The sequence below is a fragment of the Bubalus bubalis genome, chromosome 13, assembly GCF_019923935.1.
Source record: "Bubalus bubalis isolate 160015118507 breed Murrah chromosome 13, NDDB_SH_1, whole genome shotgun sequence".
Lineage (NCBI taxonomy): Eukaryota > Metazoa > Chordata > Mammalia > Artiodactyla > Bovidae > Bubalus > Bubalus bubalis.
This window is the reverse complement of record NC_059169.1, coordinates 72,254,377-72,276,376: the sequence shown is the minus strand read 5'-3', so window position 1 is coordinate 72,276,376 and position 22,000 is coordinate 72,254,377. Positions and strand designations below refer to the sequence as shown.

Below are 22,000 nucleotides of genomic sequence, written 5' to 3'. Positions count from 1 at the left end.
AGGACATCCACTTCCTATTTTCCAGGAATACCTGGAGGAAGGGATATGATATGAGATGCTGGACCAGACATTCCTTTCCTAAATACATGAGAAAGACCGATACAGAGGAGGCAGGCGGGGACTAGAACATAAGCACAAGTTTGGCCTTTCTGAATGAAACCAAGCTCTTTTGAAAATGATTTCTAAAATTATAAAACCCATCTTACACATTCCATTCTTTTTGGTAATCAAAGCCTGAGCCACACTGTGGGACAGCTAAAGCTGAATGCTTTTTGGAGTTTTCAATCTGCTGTTTTTCATCCTGCAGATAGCACAGAATGAACAATTCTCAGGAGAGGAAAAGAACAGACTTTTCCCCTGCGAGGTGACGCTGAGTCACTGACCATAGTTCCCAGGGTGAGGCTGAGTCACAGCTGACGCTCTCATGGGTGACCCAGGCAAGAGCATGGGCTGGAACCTCCGTTGAAGGTGGATGCTCTCTGTTCCAGAGGCTGGACTGAAGCTCTGGAGGCTTGCTATATAAGGGTGGAGTGAAGCTGCCAGAAAATGTAATAATTGTGGCCATTATGAGTGCCTTTTCATTGCCACTGCCTCATGCCAAGTATTTTGGGAAGGAAAAAGTGGGGCCTTATGAATAAATGATCACTTAAAATATTTAAGTAGATGGCTATAATATACAACTTCAAAATACTTTGCTTTACATGTTTCTTGCAAAGTATGGGAGAAGCTAAGGAGTTTAGACCTCTGGTATCTTGAAATATATATATCCTCCTTTAAGAAAGCTCATTTGAACCTACAAGTGTAACAGACAAATTGGGGCTTTCCAGGTGGTTCAGTGGTAAAGGATCCTCCTGCCAATGTAGGAGACAGAAAAGAGGCAGGTTTGAGCCCTGGGTTAGGAAGATCCCCTGGAGGAAGAAATGACAATCCACTCCAGTATTTGCCTGCAAAATCCAATGGACAGAGGAGCCTGGCAAGCTATAGTCCATGGGGTTGCGAAGAGTCAGGCATGACTGAGAGACTGAGCCTGCAAGCAACAGACAAATTAGAAATTATTTAATTATGAGAATTATGATGCTTATTTCAGGAATGTATTGGGGAAAAAATGTGATACTGAAAAATGATCTGCTTTGAATTTCCACATTTCCAATAGGAACTTGAAGTTTACAGAAAACTAAGCCTAGTTGAGAAAAAGGCATCTTCTAAATTTCCAAGTCTTCCCTTTGTATAGTAAAATACAAGACTACTGCAAGACAGCAGGAGAGTTTTCCTGTAAATTTGAGTAGATGAAAGGATATGATCCACCAAAAATAAAGCAAAGAATAATCTGGAGACAATATCCCAGGGACGAGACTAGGTCCCTGAAAGCGGCCCCACACCTCCAGTCTCCTGAGTCTCAGGCAGTTACAACCCCCATGGAACCCCCAGCAGGATTCCATATAATGTTTCATCTTCTGTCTCCTGAGGCACCTCTTGGCTGTAAGAGTTTCTCATATTTTCCTTGTTTTTGATGACTTTAGCAGTTGTCAGTAGTCCTGGCAGGGTATATTGTAGTGTAATCCTCTATTAGAATTTATCTCATTTTTTAGTATTTTGTTTATTTATTTGGCTGCTCTGGGTCTTAGTTGTGGCTCACAGAATCTTCAGTCTTCATTGCAGCATGCAGGATCTTATAAGTTGCAGCATGTGGGATCTAGTTCCCTGGTCAGAGATTGAACCCAGACCCCCTGCCTCAGAAGCACAGAGTCTTAGCCACTGGACCCCCAGGGAAGTCCTGATCTCATGCTGTTCTCATGATTAGACTGATGTTACAGGGATAGAGATTTAACAGATAAAATGGTATTTTCATCACATTATACACATTGTGTGTTAGCTTTCCCCACCGTAAAGTGGCCCTGTATTCCCCATCTCCATACTGTACTCTTTGGCAGAAAGAAACTACCTGTAGCTCAGATTTAGGAAGAAGAGAGTTTTTCTTCCCTTCTTGAGTGTGATGTAGCTACATAATTTATTTCTAATTCTTCTGTATGGGAGACTTGTCTCTCCTTTCCCATTTATTAATTTATCATTTGTTTACAGGAGTATGGACTCATGAATATTTATTTTATACTTTGGGTTACAGCCCACTACTACTTTTTGTTTTGTTGCTAAAATTGTTCATCTGTAGTCATTGGATATCCTTTCCTTTGGCTCCTGTGGTCTTTTGACATACTTTCATCAGTGATGTTGGGTATTTTTTTTTCCATTTTTTTTTGTTTTGGTGGTGGTGATTATTTTTTTTTAATAAGCAATTCCTTATTTCTGGACTATAGATGCTCTAGCTTATCTTGTATGTTTCCTGCTCCAGTCTTAAAATTAGTAATTTCTCTGAGGTTCCCTGGTTTATTCTATTGGAGAAGGATATTGAAAACCAAGTTCTGGGTATTGTTACTGTGTTTCCTTCAGACCCTCTTAGTAAAGAGAACAAAGTATAGATGTGTTTGAAAACCGATATTTATATACATATCTATAAATATTTCTATATATAGTCTCTGTATCTATATTAAATTTAAAATGAGTTCTTACTGATGTCTCTAACTCTAAACCATCACATGGATCATTCTAGTTTTTGACCTTTACTTGTCTATATACTCACATGCCAACAGTGAAGGACCTGAGTTTCACCATCTGCCAGCAATTTCCTTATTTGTTCAATTCCTGTGTACAGATATAGTAGTATCGAAATTCTTAATTTGTCATCTCATGGAAAATAACTTTATCAACTAGAGTACAGTGCTTTCATTTCATTCCTAAAGCTATTTAAGTCAGCATCTTTTCCCCTCCACCTGCTTCAGTGAGATTATTTCGTATTTCTAATACAACTACATTCCCTTGTTCCAGTCTATGTTCTTTCTGGGATCCTCTGCCCTTCTATCTGTTTAGCAGAATTTTTAAAACTTGCAAAAAAGGTTCACTCTTCAGTTGTACAGTCCTGTGCAGTTTTTTTGTTTGATTGGTTGGTTTTTGTTTTTATTAATAACTTGGCTGTGTTGAATCTTAGTTGTGGCATGTGGGATCCAGTTCTCTGACCAGGGATTGAACCTGGGCCCCTGCATTGGAATCATGGGTCTTAGCCACTGCACCACCAGGAAAGTCCTGTCTTATGGGTTTTGACAAATGCACAATGTCATGTACCCACTACTGCAGTATGGCACAGAATAGCTGCACCACAATAAAATCTCCTGACTCCTATTCATCCCTCCCCTTCCCCAGAATCCCTAGAAACCATTGGTCTTTATAACTGTTTCTATAATTTTCTTTTCTTGAATGTATTATAATTGGAATCATATAGTATACACTTTTTTAGATCATTTCTTTCACTTAAAAGTATGCCTTCAAGATTACTTTTTGTCTCTTTAGGGCTTGATAGCTCATTTCTGTTTATCACTGAATAATATTCCATAGTATGAATGAATCGTAACTTTTTTATCTATTCACACGTCAAGACATCTTGATTGCATTCAGTAGTTGGTGATTATGAATAAAGTAACTAAATATTCATGTGCTACCTTCTGTATGGACATAATTCTAATCACCTAAGTCCCTAGGACGATGGTTGTTGGATTGTATGATGAGACTGTGTTTAGCTCTGTAACAGTATGTCAAACTGTTGTCCAAAGTTGCTGTACCCTTTTGCATTCTCACAAGTATGACAGTTCCTGTTGCTCTATATCCTTGCCAACAATTGATGCTATTAGTTTTTAATTTAGCCATTCTAATCGGCTTATACTGAGATCTCATTTTGGCTTTAACTTGCAATTCCCTAATAACAAATAATATTGAGCATCTTTTCATATGCTTGATTTCCATTTATGTATCTTGTTTGGTGAGATGTTTATTTAGATCTTTTGTCCAACTTTTAATTTAGTGTTTATGTTCTTATTGAATTTTAAGAATTCTCTGTATATTTTGGACACAAATCCTTTATCAGATAATGTCTAATTTATCTATTTTTTCTTTTATGAATCATGATTTTGGTATTGTATCTAGACCCAAAGTTACCTAGATACCCTCTTTTGTTACCATCTAGAAGTTTTAGAGTCTTGAATAGATGGGGGAGCTGATGGGCTGCCGTCACTGGGGTCGCACAGAGTCGGACATGACTGAAGCGACTTAGCAGCAGCAGCAGCAGAAGTTTTAGAGTCCTGAATAGTAGTCTGTTTTTATTACAACAGCAGTCTACCACACTACATAAATGACTAAAAGTAAACATACTGGCATAGCAAGTGTTGGTGAGGATGTGGAGCAACTAAAATGTTTTAAAAATACTGGTAGGATTATAAATCAGTGCAACTATTTTGGAAAACTTTGATATCATTAAAGCTAAATATACATTTACCCTATGACCTAGAAATCCTACCCTCGAGAACTGAGTAATTATATCTACAAAAAAGGTATTCATATGAGAGTGGTTTTGGCTTTAATCATGAAAGTAAAAAATTGGAAACAAATGTGTGTCAACAGAATAATGGATAAAAAAGTTACGAAAGTCATACAATGAAATAATATCTAGCAAGAAAAAAAAGGACAAAACCTTGCTACTTTCAACAACCTGGGCAGATCTCACAGATACTATTACTGTGTTTTTAGAAACCAGACACAAAAGAATATGTATGGGGTGATTTGATTTAGAGGATGAATAGCTGCCCTGATTTTAGCACTGAAAAGTCCACATGCAGGAAACCCCTCAGTATCAGGCAAATTAGAGTGACTAGTCATGGTATGTTCAGATGAAGTTTAATAAGAAGCATAATTAATCCATGTTTATAGAAGCTAGAAGAGAAGTTACCTCTGGGTTGCATATTGAATAGAAAAAGGCAGTAAGGAACTTTCTGGACTAGAGAAACTGTATCTTGAGCTAGATGATGTCTACAGATATATATATAATACAACAATTCCTTAGCTGTACATTTTCCTTTCCTTTTTTTTTTTTTTAGGGTATAGTTGCTTTACAATTTTGTATTGGTTTTTGCTGTCCCATTAAGTGAATAGGTGTATAAGGTATACATATATGTATATATATATCCCTTCCCTCTTGGACTCCCTGCCACCACCCTGCAACCCCATCAGCCTGGGTCATTACAGAGCACTGAGCTGAGCTATACAGCGGCTGCCCACTAGCTACCTATTTTACACCCGGGAGTGCATATATGACAATGCACTGTCTCAATTCGCCCTGCGCTCCCCTTCCCCCACTGCATCCACATGTCTGTGCTCTCCATCTGCACCTCTATTCCTGCCCTGGAAAGAGGTCCATCTGTACCATTTTTCTAGATCACATCTATATGTGTTAATATACAATATTTGCTTTCATCTTTTTGACTTCACAGTATTGCTCAGCCATAAGAAGGAATGAAATGAGGTCTTCTGTAGAGAGGTGGATGACCTAGAGTCTGTCATACAAATTAGCTGTACATTTAATGGTAGTTCAGTTTATACATGTAACTATATAAATATTAAACCTCAATTTTTTTTTAAATGACACTTCTGTACTTACTGGCTATGTGATCTTAGCAATTTCTTTAAAACACTCTGAGTTTAGCTCTCTCATATGTAAAGTGAAGATAATAGTAATTATCTCCATGGCTATTGTGAATTAATATTAATAAAGTCTCTGTGCTTAGTTGCTAAGTTGTGTCTGACTCTTGGCAACGCCATGGATTGTAGCCTGCCAGGCTCCTCTGTCCATGGGATTCTCCAGCCAAGAATACCGGAGTGGGTTGCCATTTCCTACTCCAGAGCATCTTCCTGACCCAGGGATCAAACCTGTATCTTTTGCGCCTCCTGCATTGGCAGGTGAGTTCTTTAACAATGCTTCACATGAGAGGCCCCCAAAAGAGTCTAAAGTGCTTACCATACCTTAATTCAGTTCAGTACCACAGTCATGTTCAACTATTAGCGACCCTATGGACTGCAGCGCGCCAGGCTTCTCTATCCATCACCTTCTCCCAGAGTCCGCTCAAACTCATGTCCATTGAGTCAGTGACGCCATCCAACTGTCTAATCTTCTGTTGTCCCCTTCTCCTCCTGCCTTCAATCTTTCCCAGCATCAGGGTCTTTTCCACTGAGTCAGTTCTTCCCATCAGGTGGCCAAAGTATTGGAGCTTCAGTCAGCATCAGTCATTCCAATGAATATTCAGGACTGATTTCTTTTTAGGATTGACTGGTTGATCTTCTTGTAGTCTAAGGGACTCTCAAGAGTCTCTCCAACAGAAAAGGGAACCCTCTTACACTGTTGGTGGGAATGCAAACTAGTACAGCCACTATGGAGAACAGTGTGGAGATTCCTTAAAAAACTGGAAATAGAACTGCCTTATGATCCAGCAATCCCACTGCTGGGCATACACACTGAGGAAACCAGAAGGGAAAGGGACACGTGTACCCCAATGTTCATCGCAGCACTGTTTATAATAGCCAGGACATGGAAGCAACCTAGATGTCCATCAGCAGATGAATGGATAAGAAAGCTGTGGTACATATACACAATGGAGTATTACTCAGCCATTAAAAAGAATACATTTGAATCAGTTCTAATGAGGTGGATGAAACTGGAGCCTATTATACGGAGTGAAGTAAGCCAGAAAGAAAAACACCAATACAGTATACTAATGCATATATATGGAATTTAGAAAGATGGTAACAATAACCCTGTATACGAGACAGCAAAAGAGACACTGATGTATAGAACAGTCTTATGGACTCTGTGGGAGAGGGAGAGGGTGGGAAGATTTGAGAGAATGGCATTGAAACATGTAAAATATCATGTATGAAACAAGTTGCCAGTCCAGGTTCGATGCACAATACTGGATGCTTGGGGCTGGTGCACTGGGATGACCCAGAGGGATGGTATGGGGAGGGAGGAGGGTGGAGGGTTCAGGATGGGGAACACATGTATACCTGTGGTGGATTCATTTTGATATTTGGCAAAACTAATACAATCATGTAAAGTTTAAAAATAAAAAAAAAATAAAAAAAAAAGAGTCTCTCCAACACCACAGTTCAAAAGAATCAATTCTTTGGTACTCAGCTTTTTTTTATGGTCCAACTCTCATATCCATACATGACTATTGGAAAAACCATAGCTTTGACTAAACGGACCTTTGTCGGCAAAGTAATGTCTCGGCTTTTTAGTATCTGTCTAGGTTAGTCTTGGGGCTTCCCTGATAGCTCAGTTGGTAAAGAGTCTTCCTGCAATGCAGGAGACCCCAGTTTGATTCCTGGGTTGGAAAGATCTGCTGGAGAAGCGATAGGTTATCCACTCTAGTATTCTTGGGTTTCCCTTGTGGCTCAGCTGGTAACGAACCTGCCTGCAATGCAGGAGACCTGGGTTTGATCCCTGGGTTGGGAAGATCTCCTGGAGAAGGGAGCTACCCACTCCAGTATTCTGACCTGGAGAATTCCATGGACTATATAGTCAATGGGGTTGCAAAGAGTTGGACATGACTGAGTGACTTTCACTTTCAGGTTAGTCATAGCTTTTCTTCCAAGGAGCAAGTGTCCTTTAATTTCATGGCTGCGGTCACCATCTGATTTTGGTGCCCAGAAAAATAAAGTCTGTCACTGTCTCTATTGTTTCCCCATCTATTTGCCATGAAGTGATAGGACTGGATGCCATGATTTTGCTTTTTCTATGTTGAGTTTTAAGCCAGCCTTTTCACTCCCCTCTTTCACATTCCTCAAGAGGCTCTTCAGCTCCTCTTCACTTTCTGCCATAAGGGTGGTATCATCTGCATATCTGAGGTTATTGATATTTCTCCATGCAACCTTGATTCCAGCTTGTGCTTCATCCAGCCCAACATTTTGCATGATGTACTCTGCATAGAAGTTAAATAAGCAAGGTGACATTACACAGCCTTGACATTCTCCTTTCCTAATTTGGGGCCAGTCCATTGTTCCATGTCTGGTTCTGTTCCTTCTTGATCTGCATAAAGATTTCTCAGGAGGCAGGTAAAGTGGTTTGATATTCCCATCTCTTTAAGAATTTTCCAGTTTGTTGTAATCCACACAAAGGCTTTAGCATAGTCAATGAAGCAGAAATCAATGTTTTTCTGGAATTGTCTTGCTTTTTCTATGATCCAACAGATGTTGGCAATTTGATCTCTGTTTCCTCTGCCTTTTCTAAATCCAGCTTGAACATCTGGAAGTTCTCAGTTCATAAGCTGTTGAAGCCTTGTCAGGAGAATTTTGAGCATTACTTTGCTAACATGTGAGATGAGTGCACTCGTGCAGTTGTTTGAGCGTTCTTTGGCATTGCCTTTCATTGGGATGGGAATGAAAACTGACCTTTTTCAGTCCCATGGCCACTGCTGAGTTTTCCAAATTTGCTGGCATGTTGACTTCAGCACTTTTACAACATCATCTTTTAGTATATGAAGTAGCTCAGCTGGAATTTCATCACCTCTACTAACTTTGTTTATAGTGATGCTTCCTAAGGACCACTTGACTTTGCACTCCAGGGTGTCTATTTCTAGGTGAGTGATCACACAATTGTGTTTACCTGGGTCATGAAGATCTTTTTTGTACAGTTCTTCTGTGTATTCTTGCCATCTCTTCTTAACATCTTCTGCTTCTGTTAGGTCCATACCATTTCTGTCCTTTATTGAGCCCATCTTCACATGAAATGTTCCTTTGGTATCTCTAAATTTCTTGAAGAGATCTTTAGTCTTTCCCGTTCTATTGTTTTCCTCTATTTCTTTGCCTTGATCACTGAGGAAGGCTTTCATATCTCTCCTTGCTATTCTTTGGAACTCTGCATTCAGATGGATATATCTTTCTTTTTCTCTTTTGCCTTTCACTTCTCTTCTTTTCTCAGCTATTTTTAAGGCTTCCTCAGACAACCATTTTGACTTTTTGCATTTCTTATTGGGGATAGTTTTGATCACCACCTCCTCTACAATGTCACAAACCTTCAACTATAGTTCTTCAGGCATTCTATCTATCAGATCTAAACCCTTGAATCTATTTGTTACTTTCACTGTATAATCATAAGTGATTTGATTTAGGTCATACTTGAATGGTCTAGTGGTTTTCCCTCCTTTCTTCAATTTAAGTCTGAATTTGGCAATAAGGAGTTCATGATCTGAGCCACAGTCAGCTCCCAGTCTTGTTTTTCCTGACTGTATAGAGCTTCTCCTTCTTCGACTGCAAAGAATATAATCAATCTGATTTCAGTATTGACCATCCGGTGTTGTTCATGTGTAGAGTCATCTCTTGTGTTGTTGGAAGAGAGTGTTTGTTATGACTAGTGTGTTCTCTTGGCAAAACTCTGTTAGCCTTTGTCCTGCTTCATTTTGCATTCCAAGGCCTAACTTGCTTGTTACTCCAGGTATCTCTTGACTACCTACTTTTGCATTTCAGTCCCCTGTGATGAAGAGGACATCTTTTTTGGGTGTTAGTTCTAGAAGATCTTGTAGGTCATCATAGAACTGTTCAACTTCAGCTTCTTTGGCATTAGTGCCTGGAGCATAGACTTGAATTACTGTGATATTGAATGCTTTGCCTTGGAAACGAATAGAGATCATTCTGTCGTCTTTGGGACTGCACCCAAGTACTCCATTTTGGATTCTTTTGTTGACTATGAGGGCTACTCCATTTCTTCTGAGGGATTCTTGCCCACAGTAGTAGATACAATGGTCATCTGAATTAAATTTGCCCATTCCAGACATTCAAGTAATACTGGGCTACATCTTTGCAAATCTGAGGCTAAATGCCTTTCCTAAGGGAAGGTTTTCTGTTTCCAGAACTTCACTTAGAACTATCTATGCTTGAGTCATGCAGTAGCTTGTGACAAGTTATTATTATTTTTTTTTAACAACTTTTCTTCTCAGCAATCACCACCTGTGATGAAAACACAGAGCAGGAAGCTACATCCCAGCAGCTAAGAATAATAGCAAGCAGTCCTTTGAACTACTCGGCTTGAGGAAAGGATAAAAAGCTACTGAGTCATCATAGTGGTTCGCCATATCACGATGTATCTCCTGCTGTTTTCCCAGGAGATGTTGTCTACTTCCTATGAGAAAGACCCAGGAAACTTTTGCTGAACAGTTGGCAATTGGTGTAAGCTCTACTGCAAACATTCTCTTGCTGAAAGTAACTCAGAGGTCCTGCTTCAGCAATATGAAAGCTGGCAGAATGTCTAAACCCCTTCCCTTAGGTCACTTATGGCTTATGTCATAGCTTTCAGAAGGGACCCTCTTACAACACCAAGAGTCCATTGATTCCAAGCGCTGAGCACTTATATCCTGATGCTTGCCAATCCTGAACTCTGTAATACCCACTTCATTCATCTGCTTTAGTGCTTTTACAGAATGAAATATTCAGGTTTCTATTCAGCTGAATTTTTGAGTATCTGGAAAGTCCATCAACCTGACTAGGAAATCTTGTGATGTTTGGTGACAGCTTGGCAGAGGTTCAGGAATACTGCATGTCCCTGCCATTTGTACAGAATAATATTCTATTTGGGCCTCCCAGGTGGCTCAGTGGTAAAGAATCTACCTGCCATTGCAGGAGATACAGGAGATGTGGATTTGATTCCCAGGTAAGGAAAATTCCCTTAAAACTAATACAGTGTTGCAGATTTAAAAATAAAATTAAATTAAATTAAATTAAAAAAAAAAGGAAATGATAGCCTGTTCCAGTATTTTTGCCTGAGAAATCCCATGGAGAGAAGAGGCTGGTGGGCTACAGTCCATGGGGGTCACAAAGAGCTGGACATAACTGAGCACATAGCACACAATATTCTGTTTGATTCCCTGTTTTTCTCCCTTTAGGTAAATTTCTGGCAAAATTTCACATTATAAGCAAATATATAAAAATACATACTTTAAGGAGCTCTTGTGAGTGGTGTTTTATGGAAACCAGAAATATTCAGAAGAGCCTGGTAGGGTGTATGTTGTTTACAATGAGGATAATTCTAGTTCCCATGAAAAGGTATGGACTTAAAAACCTAAGTTTTAATTGCGGTTCACTCTATAAAGCTGTGAAGCCTTGGACAAGTTAATCTAGACTTTATGCATCTGAAAATTTGGAATAATAAATAATACCTGCCCCTCAAGATAATTGCAAAGCATTTATAAAATCATATGTAAAAGAAGCTAGCACAACACTTTTCTTTTTTAAATTTATTGTATTGAAGTATAGTTGATTTATAATGATGTGTTAGTTTCTGCTGTATAGCAAAATGACTCAGTTACACATATATATTCCTTTTCATATTTTTTCCATTATGGTTTCTTATAGGATACTGAATATAGTTCCCCATGCTATACAATAGGACCTTATTGTTTATTCATTCTATATATAATATTAATAGTTTACATCTGATAATCCCAAATTCCTAATCCATCCCTCCTCTGCCCCCCCTCATGGCAACTACAAGTCTGTTCTCTTTATCTGCAGTATGGTTTTCTTAGTAACTGCTTCATTTATGGTATTCATCTCCACTCAAATGATTACTCAGAGCTCAGGAGGTCCACTCAGAGCAGACAGTGAAGACAGGAATCAGAATGATAATATCCCTACCTCATTCACACAAACCAGTCCAGATATATATACACAGGTTTTCAGCCCATGCTAATGTCTCCACCGCTCTTCTATGTTTTGAACTTGATCCAGTGCTCTGCCACTGGGAAGGAGCCTGTAATAACAAATGCATGAAAAGCCCATGAGAAATGTTAAATAACAAAGCCATTAATTGCCTCGGGGAATTAGCTGATTCTTGCTTGTTTCTGGGAAAATCAATAGTGTCTTGCCAGGTTTCCTAAGTGAAGCCTTACAGAGTATTGAGGATGTTAAGATGTTAAGGTCTAGGCTTCTTTTTTTTAATTTCTTTTTTCTGCCTTTGTATCCTATGTCTGAAGAAGAAATTCTGCAGATTAGCAATGTCAGCCCAGAGCAAGAATGGTATGTACATTATGTTGAAATGAATTTCTAATTCATTTCAAAGGCTCAGCCACGTTTTATAGGTTTGTTTTTTGGTTTTTTTTTTGATAGTTTGAATTCCACATGTAGCATTTAATCTATTCATTTGATGCTGGGGATGATATACAAATTTGGCTTTATTAAAACTTGTTGCTTGAATTGGAAGCAAACTGGAGGATTTATGGCCTCTGTCAACTTGCTTTTTTTAGAATATCCACTAGCAGAGTGATTTCAGTGGCCAGCATCATTGTTCTTCTCTCTCTTTCTTGGGGGGTTGAGGTGGGGGAGGGTTTAGAACTTAGAAACAGGATTTATGGCAGGATTTCAGGAAGTTAGAATCACTGAGGACAACCCTCCCTATCCTCCATGATACTACTACTCCTGAGAGTCTATTCTTTCACTTAAGACCTTGTTTCTTGGTGAATAAGCAAATCTCTTCTACTGGCACCTCTGTTCTATTCCAGGGTTCTGGGAAACCCTCTTTTCTCAGGGGATGTTGAATGTCATGGAGAATAATATAAGGGGCTGCTACATCACTGGAAACCAAAGTTAGCAGCTCTCTGAAGAAGGAACAATCTGTGTTCTTCCTACCTAGCTCCTGTTTTTCTAAGCAGGGCTTCCAAGTATTGGCCAGTAGCTCTCTCTCTCTCTCTCTCTCTGGAGCCCAGGAAGCAGTTATCTTGTTATACATTAGTCATATTCTTCCCTCATGAGACTTGATTTGGCCCATGAACCTAGTCAAAAAAGCCACCCAGCTTTTGCCCAAGGAGTCTCCTGACTTCTGTTACTGCTTACTCCACACCCACACCATGACAATACTGCTTTCATAAAGTAACACAGACAGTTCCCTCATAGCTCAGTTGCTAAAGAATCCATCTGCAATGCAGGAGACCCTGGTTCGATTCCTGGATTGGGAAGATCCACTGGAGAAGGGATAGGCTACCCACTCCAGCATTCTTGGGCTTCCCTTGTGGCTCAGCTGGTAAAGAATCTGCCTGCCTCCAATGTGGGAGACCTGGGTTTGATCCCTGGGTTGGGAAGATCCCCTGGAGAAGGAAAAGATTACCCACTCCAGTATTCTGGCCTGGAGAATTCCATGGACTGTATAGTCCAAGGGGTTGCAAAGAGTCGGACACGACTGAGGGACTTAAAAGCAAAGTAACACAGACAATGGACTCTGCATGGTCTAGATGTCTACACAGTCTAGATCCAAGCAAACGCTTGGATTCTACCTCGTCAGATTTCCATTTTCCCTATGTGATGACAAGGAAGCAAACTATTCCACGGTCCTGCCTCTTTTCTCCTCTTGATTGGTCTCTCCTTCCTGTAGATTTTATTACCCACAGTGCTTCACTAGTACTTACTACTTTTCCTCCAATCTTGGTGCATTGTCCTTTCTACTACAAAATGGATTCACTTTTGATCAGCAACCTGTAATTTGAATATCATCATCAGCCTTCATAAAAATGAAGACCTGAGAGCAGATTTGGCATGATCTAATCACTACCATATTATGACTAAGAGCAGATCAAGCCCAGTATTACCAGTTCCAGGGGCTGGAAAGGCAATGGGGATTGAAATCTGAGGCAAGGACTGCGAAGTAGGTGTACTAAATTATCAGGATTCTAGAAGGGGGATCCTATCCAATAGAACTTCCTGCAATGATGGAAATCTGTACTATCCCGTATTGTCTGGTACTGTAATTATCAACCCATATGTGACTACTGAGCACTTGAAATGTGACTAGTGCTGCCGAAAAACCAAAATTCTAATTGCATTGGCTTTTAATTAATTTTAAATAGCCACATGGGGTTAGTGGCTACTCTATGGGGCAGCTCATGTCTAGAGGGAAGTATACTAACTCCAAGAGGGCCAGAGGGAACACTAACACTGAGATATTCTTCAGGGAGTGGGGAGGCAAGAAGAGATTATACTCAAAGGCAAGTTAGGCAGGAGTAAAAGAAACAGAGGAAAAGGGAGGGAGTCATTTCAAGTATGTTTTATCTAGAAAACTAGCCTTTACTGCTTGATTTCTTGGAGAGGTTGAGTTCTCTAACCTTTGTAGAGGGGTGCTAGACCAAAGATATCTACATGATCAACTTACCCTCCTTAAAACATCAGTCAGCCTTCTCTGAAAGGTCATCTAAAGCCCAGATACCATGAAGATCAACACTATAGCCTTGATTTCAATCCTTATGATTTTAGTGTACAAGGATTTCACCTTAACATTGAATGTTTCCAAAGGAATCTACATGGACTTATTAGTGAAAAAAATGCCTTGTTTAGAGATTTAGCCTTGTTTAGAGATTTTATCCTAGAAGCTACAACAGCTTGTATTTCCAGGATATCTATGCTTCTAGGAGAGTAGCAATCTTTATTACTCCTGTACATTAACATAAAACAAGCTACTCAAGCTTGTTTAAACAGAAAAGGAATTTACTAATTGTTCATTTATTTAACAAACATCCACATGCCCAGCACTGATCTGGGAACTGATAATAGATGAATGATGAAACAGACGTATCCCCTGCCTGCAGGAGGGAAACAATAGGTGATTCACAAATAAACAAATAAAATGTCAGATATTGATATATTTAGTAAAGAAGACCAAAGCAAGATTAAAAGAAAACATAGTGCTGGGTTGTAGGAGGAATACTGTATTTTACATTGAGTAGTTACATTCATCACGATAAGGCAGTATCTGAGCACAAACGAGAAGCGAGGGCAGTGGGTGCCATGTGCATAATGCAGGAAGACTATAGAATTCAAAAAGCAACCAATGTTTTTTGGGGGCTCTAAGGATACAGTGCTTTACCATTGTCACTGATTTCATTCAATCCCTTTATAAATTTTATTTGAGTGTTTGCTTTGTATCAAACACTAGGCAGGGGACCAAGAATATAAGGACAAGTAAGCCACAGCTTTATCTTCAAGAAACTCCCAATTTCTTCGGAAGACAGATCTAAGCAAATAAATAACCAACAATGCAGAGTAAAGGGTATTATTTAAAAGGAGTTTATGAGACTCAAAGAGGGGACAGCTGTCTGTCTAGGCTGGTTGTGATGAGAATCGGCAGGTTAGAAATGGCTCTGTTTGAGGTTAGAGAAAAGAATAGAAGTTGTCTTGACCTGACTCTTGAGAAACCTATATGCAGATCAGGAAGCAACAGTTAGAACTGGACATAGAACAACAGACTGGTTCCAAATAGGAAAAGGAGTACGTCAAGGCTGTATAGTGTCACCCTGTTTATTTAACTTCTATGCAGAGTACATCATGAGAAACGCTGGGCTGAAAGAAGCACAAGCTGGAATCAAGATTGCCGGGAGAAATATCAATAACCTCAGATATGCAGATGACACCACCCTTATGGCAGAAAGTGAAGAACTAAAAAGCCTCTTGATGAAAGTGAAAAATGAGAGTGAAAAAGTTGGCTTAGAGCTCAACATTCAGAAAATGAAGATCATGGCATCTGGTCCCATCACTTCATGGGAAATAGATGGGGAAACAGTGTCAGACTTTTATTTTTGGGGGCTCCAAAATCACTGCAGATGGTGATTGCAGCCATGAAATGAAAAGGCTCTTACTCCTTGGAAGGAAAGTTATGACCAACCTAGATAGCATATTGAAAAGCAGAGACATTACTTTGCCAACAAAGGTCCATCTAGTCAAGATTATGGTTTTTCCAGCAGTCATGTATAGATGTGAGAGTTGGGCTATAAAGAAAGCTGAGTGCCGAAGAATTGATGCTTTTGAACTGTGGTGTTGGAGAAGACTCTTGAGAGTCCCTTGGACTGCAAGGAGATCCAACCAGTCCATTTTAAAGGAGATCAGTCCTGGGTGTTCCTTGGAAAGACTGATGCTAAAGCTGAAACTCCAATACTTTGGCCACCTCATGCGAAGAGTTGACTCATTGGAAAAGACTCTGATGCTGGGAGGGATTGAGAGCAGGAGGAGAAGGGGACGACAGAGGATGAGATGGCTGGATGGCATCACCAACTCGATGGACATGAGTTTGGGTGAACTCTGGGAGTTGGTGATGGACAGGGAGGCCTGGCGTGCTGCGATTCATGGGGTTGCAAAGAGTTGGACACAACTGAGCGACTGAACTGAACTGACTGGTAGAATTGAAGAAAAGGAGATAATACTTCTGGCCAAGAGAGCTACATTGAATATTTCAGTGTGGCTGGTGTCCTTGTAGAAAAGAGTATAAATGAGGTATGCTTTGGGGGATAGAAGTGGCAGGAAATAGTTAGAAAAGAAGACTGAAGTCTGACTATGTAGTGTACAACTTTAAGAAATTTGCTTAATTTTTACAGGTGAGGGATTGTCAAAGTGCTTTGCTTGTCCATCGGTTTGATATTTCAGGAATCCTTTATTCAATAGTGTAGGGTGTCTACCCATAAAATAGAACTTCTGTGGCTAAATTAAGAGAAAGAAATGAACAAATTCCCACTCTTTCCCCCTTTGTTGGTCCATAAGCTTCCTCCATGGAATGCTGTGGTTCCAATAGTTTGAATTGGTGGAGGGCTACTGAAGAGCCATCACCTGGGAAAGATCATAATTATTTTATGCTTTAGGAAGGTCACTCCAATAGGTCCAAGGAGGAAGAATTGAAATTGAGAGAAGCTGGAGAAAGGGAGGCTGGTTGGAAGCCTGTTACAGTGCTTCACTGCTGACACGATAATAAGGGCATGGACCAGGATGGGCGAGACAAGGAGTGGGACAGACTGATAGGAGGCTGCAGTGATGCTTGAATTTATGGAGAAGAGAAAGAAGAGTTAAGAATTTGTATTCAAGATTGACATCTAGCCGGGCAAGTGGTTGCAGCAGACAATTCAGAGCATCAGGGAAAACACAAATTTAGGGAATATCAGGATAGATAATCAAATTGTATTTGCATATCTTGAGTTTGTGGGACTGGAAGGATATTTTGGTAGAGGTATACAGTATATTCTGGAGAAGGAAATGGCAACCCACTCCAGTATTCTTGCCTAGAAAGTTCCATGCATGGAGGAGCCTGGTGGGGTCGCAAAGAGTCGGACACGACTGAGCGACTTCACTCTCGCTTTCATACTATACAGAAAATATGTGTCTGAGATCAAGGAGACAAGAGGTGCTGAAAATACAGTGGTGAGGCTATTGGTAGCTGGGCAGGCTGGCTCTAGGACAACATGTAGAGGGAAAATGGAAAAGCAGTAAGGACAGGAGCTTAGAGCAAAGGTCCCCAAGCTTTTTGGCACCAGGAACCCGTTTCGTGGAAGACTGCTTTTCAGTGCACTGGGAGCGGGCAGTGGGGGGATGGCTTCAGGATGACTCAGAGCCATTGCATTTATTGTGTACTTTATTACATCAGCTCCACCTCAGCTCATCAGGCATTAGATCCTGAGGTTGGGGACTTCTGGTCTAGAGCACTCAGCATTTTGAGAGGGTGAGACAGAGGAGAACTGTGTTCTGTGACTGTATAGACGTGGTGAGAGAAATTGGAGGAGACTCTATTAGTGTCGATCTTATTATTTATTCAAAATTATTCATCCCCTCCCCACCTTTGCTGTGCCTCCCACCACCACCACTACACTAGATGAGGTATATATAGTCCCTGGCTTAAGCCGATGGATTGTTAGCCAGCATGACAAATAGGACTTTGAGCAAAAGCTTTAATTATGCGTGGAATAGCTCTGTTTCTTTTCTGTCCTCCACCATGAAAACAACGTGGGCCAGATGGTATTAATAGCTAATAGTCACGGATCCCAAAATAAGGAGACACATGGAGCCCAGTCAAACCATAGCCCACATGCAACCCTCATGTCACGTGAGCAAGAAATAATACATACTCATTGTGTAAGTCATTGATTTTGAGAGTTATTTATTGCGACAGCAAAAACTGACCAATATTGCAATATTAAGGGTGTTGTAGGGAGCGAAATAGCAAGATAGCATGAAGGAGGAGGAGGGATCAAGAACAGATGTCACACGGGAGGGAAATAGCAAGATAGCATGAAGGAGGAGGAGGGATCAAGAACAGATGTCACACAGTTTGGGAACTGACAGCAGCTAGGGAAACCAGTAAGCTATAAATAGGTGAGTACTTATGAGAGGCCTGATACATATCCAGGAACACGGCTTGGCCTGAGCTAGACAATGGAGTTTATCTTGGACAATACCCCTCTTGATTACCCAATCCCTCCCTGCTATCTTCCTATCCCCTTGTCTCTTCAGAAAAAATTTTTTTTCTTTACTCAGTTACCCATCCTTTGTATTAGGGTCTCCCGGAGAGTCAAAAGACTTTGAGCCTAAATGATGTTCAGATTCTATGAAACAACAGAGAGTGAATATTGGTGCCTTTAATCACACAGCAAACTTCCCAGAAGGATGTTCTGCCCTTGGTAGAATTTCTGATTACCTGGGCTTCATGGAGTCTTATTTTTTCATATCTGTTTAAGATAGTACAAAACCTAAAGGGTTAACCAAGCTGTATACATTTTATCTAATCACACTTTACGAAACGAGTGCTCACATTCTGTAAACAGGGCATGCTGACTTGACAGCCAATAGCTTGTGCCTATCTGCAGAGAACAGTGGTTGTAAACTTAAGGTTTAAGGTTCGTATCTGGGCTCAGCAAATCCCTAGATTTGTAAATTTAAACATAATACTTAACTCTCTGTACCTCAGTTTGCTTTTTTTATGGTGAAAAAGAATAATATCTCTTGCATTTTTTGACAGTAGTTAAATCAGAAAATTGCTTGAGAAGCACTTAGCACAGTGTTTGGTACATAGTTAGCCCTCAATAAATGTTAGCTGTTAATATATTTATATTATTATTATTCCCACTCTGTTTTGAAAATCTACTTTGTCTAAGTAGTGGGAGTCCCAACTGAACTCTAACCTGGGATTTAGATGTGTTTGGCCATGATCTAGTAGGGTGGTTGCCAGGAATCAATTTGAATGAAGGTTTTTAGTGAGATGAGAATGAGAGACTTCATTCTGTACTGACAAAATTAGTTGAAGAAGATAGCTTGGCATCTCTCCCAGAGAGTGGTTCCCTGTCATGGCCCAGTATAGGTCAGCCCGGCCGACCTAATTCCAAGAATTGAAAACTGTTGTATGGTTTCTCCAATAGTCATGTATGGATGTGAGAGTTGGACTATAAGGAAAGCTGAGTGCCCAAGAATTGATGCTTTTGAACTGTGGTGTTGGAGAAGACTTTTGAGAGTCCCTTAGACTGCAAGGAGATCCAACCAGTCCATCCTAAAGGAGATCAGTCCTAAATATTCATTGGAAGGACTGATGCTGAAGCTCCAATACTTTGGCCATCTGATGTGAAGAGCTGACTCACTTGAAAAGAGCCTGATGCTGGGAAAGATTGAAGACAGGAGGAAAAGAGGACGACTGAGGATGAGATGGTTGTATGGCATCACTGACTCCACGGACATGAGTTTGAGTAAGCTCTGGGAGTTGGTGATGGACAGGGAGGCCTGGCGTACTGCAGTTCATGGGGTTGCGACGAGTTGGACACGACTGAGCGACTGGACTGAACTGATCCATTGGGAGAGGGGATATACCTTAAATCCATGTGGCTTCTCATGAGGTGCTCTTTTTTTCCACAGGGAATTCTTCTGGATATGAAGTTAAAATGTCTGAGTTGACCTGAGACTCTGACCCAGGCAGTGGGAGGAGCTTTCTCCATCCTTCCGTCTGGAACAGCGGCTCCAACCTAAGGAACACGCTGCTCGTGTGCTCCACACTGACACCTCCAGGCAGCTCAGGCAACAGCAACCCCCGATGAACGCAGCCTGCTCCTTGGCATGACCGGCTGCAGAGCTGACTTGCTTCTTAACGGTTCTTGGACAGTGGACACAGTGATGAGGGATCAAACCAGAAGACTATGGAAAGGTTATTTGAGAATTACTACAAGTTTCCTCTGAGATAAAAGTAGATAAGTATTATAAGTTGTGTGTTAGTCACTCAGTTGTGTCCAACTCTTTGTGACCTCATGGATTGCAGCCCACCAGGCTCCTCTGTCCATGGAATTCTCCAGGCAAGAATACTGGAGTGTGTAGCCATTTCCTTCTCCAGGGGATCTTCCTGACCTAGGGATCGAACCAGTTCTCCTGATCACCTTTTAATTTCTAGTCTGGTATAACCTAAGGCCATATAGGACTCAGCCTTGGAGCCATGTATTAATAGTTAGAGAGAGCTGATCTTAAAAAACAGCTATATTCCCTCCTGGTAGTTTGGTTGGGTTCCTAATATCCCCAAATTTTCCTTATGTCCCATGGTGTATGTGTGAAATTACATATAGTAGTTATATCCCTTTATTTCTGGGTCTAAGAATGCATTTTCCCCAGGGGGAAAAATGTTCACTTTAATTTTTATTAGAAGTAGTGCTGAGTATATGGATATAATAAAAGGAGATTTTTCAAAAGCAGCAAGTGTAAGGAACATGAAGGTACAAATTTGGTTTATCAAAGTAAGTTGGAGAGTGGCTGTAGTGGGTGTGGATGGATGGGACAGTCACAGAACAAAAGCTGAGGCCATGAAGACAAATTCTGCCAACTTCACAGCTCTGTTCAGACTCTACATTAACTCTCAATTTAAAGAAGTAGGAATATCCATTCTAGTAGCACTGTATACTTAACTTGGTTCTTTTATTCAAGTGTTAGGCACGTCTAAAGATTGTGTGTGTGCACACGCATGTGTGTTTTAAGTAACACAATACTAGCTGTTGTAACAGATACACCTTAACAGTAAGATGGTTCAGTGTAACAGAGTGAAGAGCAGGGACATCCTGCTGGACTCAGGCCTGTTTAGTTTGTGACTTTGAAGGTCACCCTGTGAATGTAGATGTGAAGACACACCAGTCAGACCCCCTTCAAAGGAGGAATTGTCTTCAGATGTCCAGTGATCTTACCCAGGGTCACCTTCTAGAGTAGTCCACATTCCAGGCTTGATGGTAGTAGGTGTATTAGCCACTTCAGCTCAACAGGAGCTGACCACTAGATGGGGCTGCTTTAGCTTCTAAGATCCCACGTGCTCAGCCAAAGCTGGCATCAGGTCTGTTTCATAGCTTGACTTGACCTCTGCCCAATCCTGCTTTTGCCTTTCCTTCCACAGCTATTTTCCCCTAGGCTTTTCCTATTAAGCAATCCACTCAGAGTCTGTTTACTGCAGAACCCAACCTGGGAATCTCTGAGGATTAACTTGCAGCCTGCTGAGGGGAAGACAAAGAAGGTCACCCAAGGCAGGTTTGATCTGGAAGGGACAAGTATCATTTCCTCTTCCATTAGCTAGAACTCAGTCACCTGGTCAAGCTCTCCAGTTCCTTACTTTATAAAGACTCAGGGATACCCACAAATGTTGGATGGATTACCCAAGATATAGCTCATTCTATAATTCAGATCGTTGAATTCCTTGTCCTTCTGAGGAAATAGTATGGTTTTTATTTTTTCCCTTCAGATAATGAGAATGATGTAACTGTCCTTCTCTTTCTTTGTATTTGTTTCAGAAAAACTCAAACATTCAGAAAAAAAAAATTATAGCATCTGTGTAATCCCTTACAGAATACATCTCTTTGTTTTATTTTCCTCATGTCATGACCCACTCTTCTAATTTATCTTTGCCTTGGTACAGTACTTTTTTTAATTTTTAATTTATATTTTATCATGTTATTGTGTTTCTGGTGTAAATCACCTCAAATTCTTTTTTTTTTAGAATGAGTCAGAGTACATGTAAACAAGTGAATAAATAAATGCATAGAAGTATGATTAAGGATTCTTTATACTATAGCATTCTATTACAAAACCCTCTATTACAGTTGGGCATTATTATAGGAACATTTCCATCTCGTTACAGAATGAATTGACTAAATGTACAGAAGGTCTGGCTTGAACAAAAATTATATGCAGGGCACCTGTTAAAAGCTACTGCCTATGAAAACTTCTGATTTCCAGATGGGAAATGGCAATATAATTTATGATTTATGATTCATGGAAATGTTCTATTATGGATGAGTACCTCTCTGGCAGATAAAGCTTAATCGTCCTC

General features: G+C 40.3%; 1 long non-coding RNA gene across 4 annotated transcripts in view; it reads left to right on the top strand.

The window, feature by feature from the left end:
- The window catches only part of LOC112578487, a 401,319-nt gene extending 381,420 nt beyond the window's left edge, over nt 1–19,899 (top strand). For all 4 annotated transcript variants that reach the window (XR_006543821.2, XR_006543820.2, XR_006543822.2 and 1 more), the window contains one exon: nt 19,564–19,899. This is a non-coding gene — a long non-coding RNA (uncharacterized LOC112578487). The remainder of the gene's footprint in view (nt 1–19,563) is intronic.
- The last annotated feature ends 2,101 nt before the right edge of the window (nt 19,900–22,000 follow it).